The sequence below is a fragment of the Rattus norvegicus genome, chromosome 5 (assembly GCF_036323735.1).
Source record: "Rattus norvegicus strain BN/NHsdMcwi chromosome 5, GRCr8, whole genome shotgun sequence".
NCBI lineage: Eukaryota > Metazoa > Chordata > Mammalia > Rodentia > Muridae > Rattus > Rattus norvegicus.
The window spans coordinates 28,835,483-28,841,482 of NC_086023.1; the positions used below are offsets into that span (position 1 = coordinate 28,835,483).

At 44.9% G+C, this 6,000-nt stretch overlaps 1 long non-coding RNA gene across 1 annotated transcript in view; it reads right to left on the reverse strand.

The window, feature by feature from the left end:
• LOC120102827 (uncharacterized) overlaps positions 1-5,490 on the reverse strand; it is a 274,820-nt gene extending 269,330 nt beyond the window's left edge. Inside the window, exons 1-2 of the long non-coding RNA XR_010066490.1 lie at positions 4,784-5,490; positions 1,163-1,922 (exon numbers count right to left, since the gene is read on the reverse strand). This is a non-coding gene — a long non-coding RNA (uncharacterized LOC120102827). The remainder of the gene's footprint in view (positions 1-1,162; positions 1,923-4,783) is intronic.
• Positions 5,491-6,000: the final 510 nt, after the last annotated feature.

The window sequence follows — 6,000 nt, forward strand, 5'->3', positions numbered from 1 at the left end:
AAGGACTTACTTAAAAGCGTTCTCATGTCTGACAACTCTGACCTTTAGAAATGGATAAGAGAATATTTAATTGTGTTTTCTTTTCAGAAAAAAATGGTGGTGCCACTCTCCTGCCACCCATAGGTGGGTCACAACCCCCTACATATCCCTTGTGCCCCAGCCATGGGTAGTCATCTGCTCCAAATACATTTTGTACCTTCCCTTCCTCTGCTATTTCTTCTTTTTTGTTTAAATATCAGAGGGGGAGATCTCTCATGATTGGGGACAGGGAGTTTGTGTGTCTGTGGAAATCAGTTTTCTCCTCCCATTTTCCATTATTCATTTAAGTCCTTGTAACAGGGTAGTGGAAATAAGGCCCCTAGCCCTTCTGTCCACATTAAATTTCTTTCTTTTAAATTTTATATTATTTATTATTTTCTTGCTGCAGACTACATTTTCTGGACTCTGATTTTTTATTTCTTGAGGCAAGGTTTCACTATAACACCTCGGTATGCAGCCCAGGTTAGCCTCAAACTCATAACAGAGCCACCTGCTTCTGCCTCCCAAGAGCTAAGACTAAAAGTGAACACCAACACTTTCTGGGCAGTGGTGGTGCCTGCTTTTAATCCCGACATTCAGAAAACAGAGGCAGGCAGGTATCTATGAGGTCCAGGCCAGCCTGGTCTATAGAGCTAATCCCAGGACAGCCAGAGTTACAAAGAAACCCTGTCTCAAAAACAAACAAACAAACAAACAAACAAAAAAAGTACCACCACCCCTGGCTTTAGAAGTTTTGTAACCAGAAATGGCCAGATAACAAAGTACTAGCCATGAGAGGGCGTATAGCCCCAAGGTCTATGTCATGTGCCCATCAAACCTGTCATCAGCCTTTCCACTATCTAGAATTCCTGTGTGATCATGACCAGGCCATGGCCTCATACAACTCCTACAGAACGGTGCAGTAAAGCAGGAAGACAGAGCAGCCTGGTGACCTCCTGGCACCGAGCCGCCCACTAACATCGGTTTCCCTCTGCGTGCATTATCACAGAACAGAGAAAGACAACCCCATCTGATGGCTGACCTCTGCACCTTAGCAAATCTAATCCTCTGTCATCCGCCTTCATGAAGCTCCCCCAAAGCTCTAGAGTGTGAGCCTCGGTGACAGAGCTCACACTACACTCACGTGGCACTGTAGTGACCCGGGCTTCAGTTAGACTGTCCGGAGTGACTGTAAGATCGGAGTGGGAGGTCTACAGCGATGTCTTCTGTGATATCCAGCACCAGCAGTCTGTGGAGAAGAATCAACCAACATTCGCCCCTTAGATTCTCCATCTAGAAAGGAAACCAAGATGGCAGTCATGAAGTCAATATGCAGTGCATTTACAGGGCAACCAGAGGGAATGCAGCGGCCAAGCAAGAGGCCTGGTGTGCTTAACTGAGACTAGTAAGTCTCCAGCAATAAACGTGTTGCAGTAACACAGTTTGCAAAGGGTTCATGCAAGACACAGGTGGCTACCGAGAGCCTGGCTACAGTCTCTCTTTCATGACACCACAACCCTTGGGAGATAATGGGGGAAGTGGCCACATGGCTCTAGGCCCCAGGTAGTCCCTTCTACATCCCAGATAACCTCCACTGGGTAGTTGTCGTTTGAGCCAGGCCTGTGGATATTGTTTCTCAGAGAACTCGCTCCAAAGCAGGTACTAATATAATCCTACCAGACCATAGGAAGGAGAGTGTATTTCATGGGTCCTCGGAAAAACACTTTATATGGGTGAGAGGTCTGAGGCAACTTCTGGGCTTGGAGCCAGCTTCGATTCTTAACTGCTGTGCAAACTTAGACATGTGATCATGCTGTACCTTCATGACTTCCCTATAAAAGACGCAACAGAGCCATCTCGTGAGGCTGGTGTAGAATTCAGTTTCTGCATTAAGGAACTTAGGCCTAGGAAAGAGCACATGACGGTCGTGTGGTCACTAACACGTTTATCTTACTTGTCCTCACCCCTGCAGGTGGCCCACTCCACATGGTGTTTCTGATGAAAATGATAATAACCTTCCAGGCAAGGGAGGGCTGGGGGAACTGGGCATGGGTCCCAGGCACAAAGGAAGCTGAGCAGGAAGTGCATTTGAGTCCAGGAGAGCTCCTTAGCAAGCGCTGGAATGTTCTGCTTGCTGAGCGGCACCTCAGTCTCCAGTCCCAGACAAATCCTGTTTCTGTGTGATAGTTCCTTCTTTCTCCCCTAAGCTGTTCTTCCACCACACTGAAGAAAAGAAAAAATGCCATGGTCCCAACCACTGACCTAGCATGTGGGACAAATGGAGTTCTTTGGTCCAGTGTGACAATGGAGGGAACCCAGGAAACAGAAACAGACTATCCCTAACCCTGGGCTGGACGGTCAACTATAGGTGAGGTCCAGAAACCCTCAACCCCAAGGATAAGGGGCACCAATCACCCCCAGTGTTGATAGAGGGTCTGGAGGTGCCACTCCTCCTAAGACACCACACACAGAAGTCGCTTTGAGTTGGGTTAAAGGAGTGCTGTTCCCAGGGAACAACTGAACCTGCCACAGCTCTCCATTACACTGTAGTGCAAACTCAGGCCTCGGGAGCACCTTGGAGCTCAGCAGTAACCCACTTCACGCCATGAACGTCCTTCTGAGTCAGGCTGGCTTACAGGCTGGCTCCCGCCACCCCTTCATCTTAACCAACACTGGTTTTCTCCTCACGTCTACTTTGGTAGGGTACCTCAGAATTCCCGTTCTTCCTTCCCAGACGCTTAACACCTCCTGAGCAGCCCCATAGACTTAGATCCCTGTACCCCAAACGCTGGTACCACTTACTCTACCTGGGGAAGGAGGCGGCTGAGAGAAGAAATAGATGGGATCATGATGGAAAGGGGGTACAGGAGGTGGTTTAAGAACGAATAACTGGGGGCTGAGGTGTCCTGGCCTTGAGCATCACACTACTCTTTATTTTTAAGATTTATTTATTTATGTATAGGAGTAGCAGTCTTCAGGCACACCAGAAGAGGACATCAGATCCCATTACATATGGCACATGTGAGCCACATGTGGTTGCTGGGATTTGAACTCAGGAACCTCTGGAAGAGCAATCAGTGCTCTTAACCACTGAGTTGAGTCATCTCTCTATCCTCTAATAGATCTGTAACCCTAAACTCATTCTTTTAATTTTATTTTATATTACTTGAGACAGGGTCTCACTTATATGCTCCGAGGTTGGTCTGGCACCTGTTATGAAGACTGAGCTGGCCTTGAGCTTGTGGCAATCCCCCTGTCTGGACTTTCTGAGTAGGATCACAGCCATGCACCACCATGAGTAGCTGAGATCAGGGGACAACTTGTACAAGTAAATCAGTTCTCTCCATCCGTCCCGTGGGCCCTCAAACTCAAACTCAAGTCATTAGATCTGGTTCATTTCTACAGCTGAGCCTTCTCACTGGTCCAGGATTTGTTCTTAACCTGCAAGTGTGTAGAGCGGGGGAGACAACATGGCCTCCATGGAGAGCAAAGGAAATAAACATCTTGTCTGTTTCTTCACTTTCACCGTCTATGAGCTGGGTGGTGTTTTTGATTTTATAATGAGAAAAAAAAAAAAGTAAGTACAGAAAGGTCAAGGTCCCAGGTGGGGATCTAGCTCCTTTAGAAGAATGCTTCCCTAGAATGCTCAAGGCTCTGGGCTGAGCCCCAGTGCTGCATAAGTGACAACTGCATAGTGTGCATCAAGTGACAATCGCATGGCAGTGACAACTACTACAGTCCCAGTACTCGGAGAGTGGAGTCAGAAAGGTCACATTTTAGACTAGCCTCCGGGTCCTGCCTTCAGTTCCTGCCATGGGTTTTCTGGATGGCAGATTATAAACTAAAATGGAATAACCCTCCCCTCCTCCCCATATTGCTTTTGTGCATTTTGGTATTTTATCACAGCAATAGCCCAGAAGACAGATGTTGGTACCAGAGGTGGAGAGTTTCTGTAACACACCTGACTGTGAGTTTTCCAGAGGATTATGAAAGGATTCTGGAACTTTGGCTAGAGAAGCCATTGAGTGCTCAAAGCTCATTGCACTATAGATAATAAAAGATAATGCTGAGAGCTATGCACATGATGGAGACCTGGCTTTCAGGTTTCATGAGAACTTTCAGAGCAAAGTTTGAGAGCCACTTAAAGACTCTGTCAAGGCTGTTTGACAGTTTGAGCTTTAAGAACATGAGGTTCTGGGTCAGCGAGAGCTGAAGAATTGGCTGTGGTTGACAAGAGGCCAGCAACTTAAAACTTTATTTTACTTGATGACTGGTGCTAGTTAGCTGGAACTAACCCATTAGTAGTGATTAAGAGACCCGTATCACTGAGGTGAAATCTTCTGGAAAAGGTTTCCTCAGGTCAGCAGACAGAAGCCATGATCCAGGGGGACCAAGGCCATATCTTGTGCTGGCAGCCAAACTTGGTAATATATATGAGTCTCCCAGGTACTGACTTTGAGGCTGAGGCTTGGCACCATGAGAAGCCATTGGCAAGAGCACATGTTGCTGTAAAAATATAAAAAATAAATTTATCCCCCACTAGGACCATCACCACAGTGCCCCAAGATTTCTGGTAGGTATCTTGCCAGAAGAACACATTCCAATTCCAAGGCAGCCTAGACTAGCCACCCATACTCCCTTACACTTAAATCTGCACATGAAAGAACACACAACACAATAACCTTTGATCCAATTGATCAGATATAATTGCCCACCTAAACATACAAAGCCCTGTCCACATCCATCCCTTAACATTTATAATAACCTGTAAAGGCACAGCATGGAGTCTTAACTTCAGCCTCCATGTTCTCTCCCCCATGGCTTCTCTCCTTCCTCTCCTTTTCCATTCCCGACTCCTCCTCTTCCTTCAAATTTTTCTCCCACCCATCCATCCTTCTCATCCAATGACAGGCCTCATTCTATCTTGTGCCTGCCTCACGTGTGTCATCATCCCACATTTCACCCTTTTTGTCTAATTTAAAAAAAAAAACTTTTCTCTCAAATATAAGCTGAGCACAACTATTATCATTTTGTAATTAAAAGCATAAAATATATCTAACACCCAGTCCAACACTTTATCAGTTAAACAGAACATTTAGTTAACCATTCCAGCTTAATAAAGGCTTAAAATCTATATTATATCTTGGCTAGCTTGTATACTATCTGATAACTATCTAATAAAATATGTATTTTCAAAGTTAAACAGCCTGATAGGCTGTGAGAATATAATGTCTTCAATCCCGTCAGAAATCTGAGAATGACCAAATAACTATACACATAGGAAGCCTAACATGGCTTCCAGAACTGAGAGGTTGTAGAGACAAATCTCCACTAGCACAGTCCTCTGTTAGCAACATGTGAGTGCAAGTCTTCAGCCTTCTGGCCCAAAATCAACTGACAGACTTGAAATGCAGATTTTTGAAGGGTTGATCACCCTGTCTTGGCAGGACTTATCAGTCAACTATTCTACATAATTTGTCCTTTTCTGGACAGCATTAGTCTGCAGATGAAACAGACAGCTTCTGCCCAGTGGCTCTCTAGCCACAAAGTATTGCCTCACTTGGAGGTGGAGACACTCAACTTCTTCATTAAATCCACCAAAGGGGAACTGTTAGGAGCAGATATGTCTCAATGAAAGATAAGTAACTTTAAATCTCATATTTTGTGGATTTCTGACGTTTTTGAAAAACATCTATCTTTATAAGGCAATCTGGACTGTTGTCTGTTAACTATCTTAATATTATCTTGAAATTATTCTCACAAACTCAGAGCCATGAATTTGCTATTTGGCCCTTAACTCACATGAGTAATCAACTCAGAAGTTTGTAATGACATCAATAGAAGGACTAGCCCTAAACCTTGTACTTTTAAACTTTTTTGACAAATAAATTCTATACCAAAGCAAAGATATGATCCCAGCCTAGCTACCAAATGAGGTTATGACTCAATCTAGCTAATTCCTCCCTGTTAATTTACAACCAA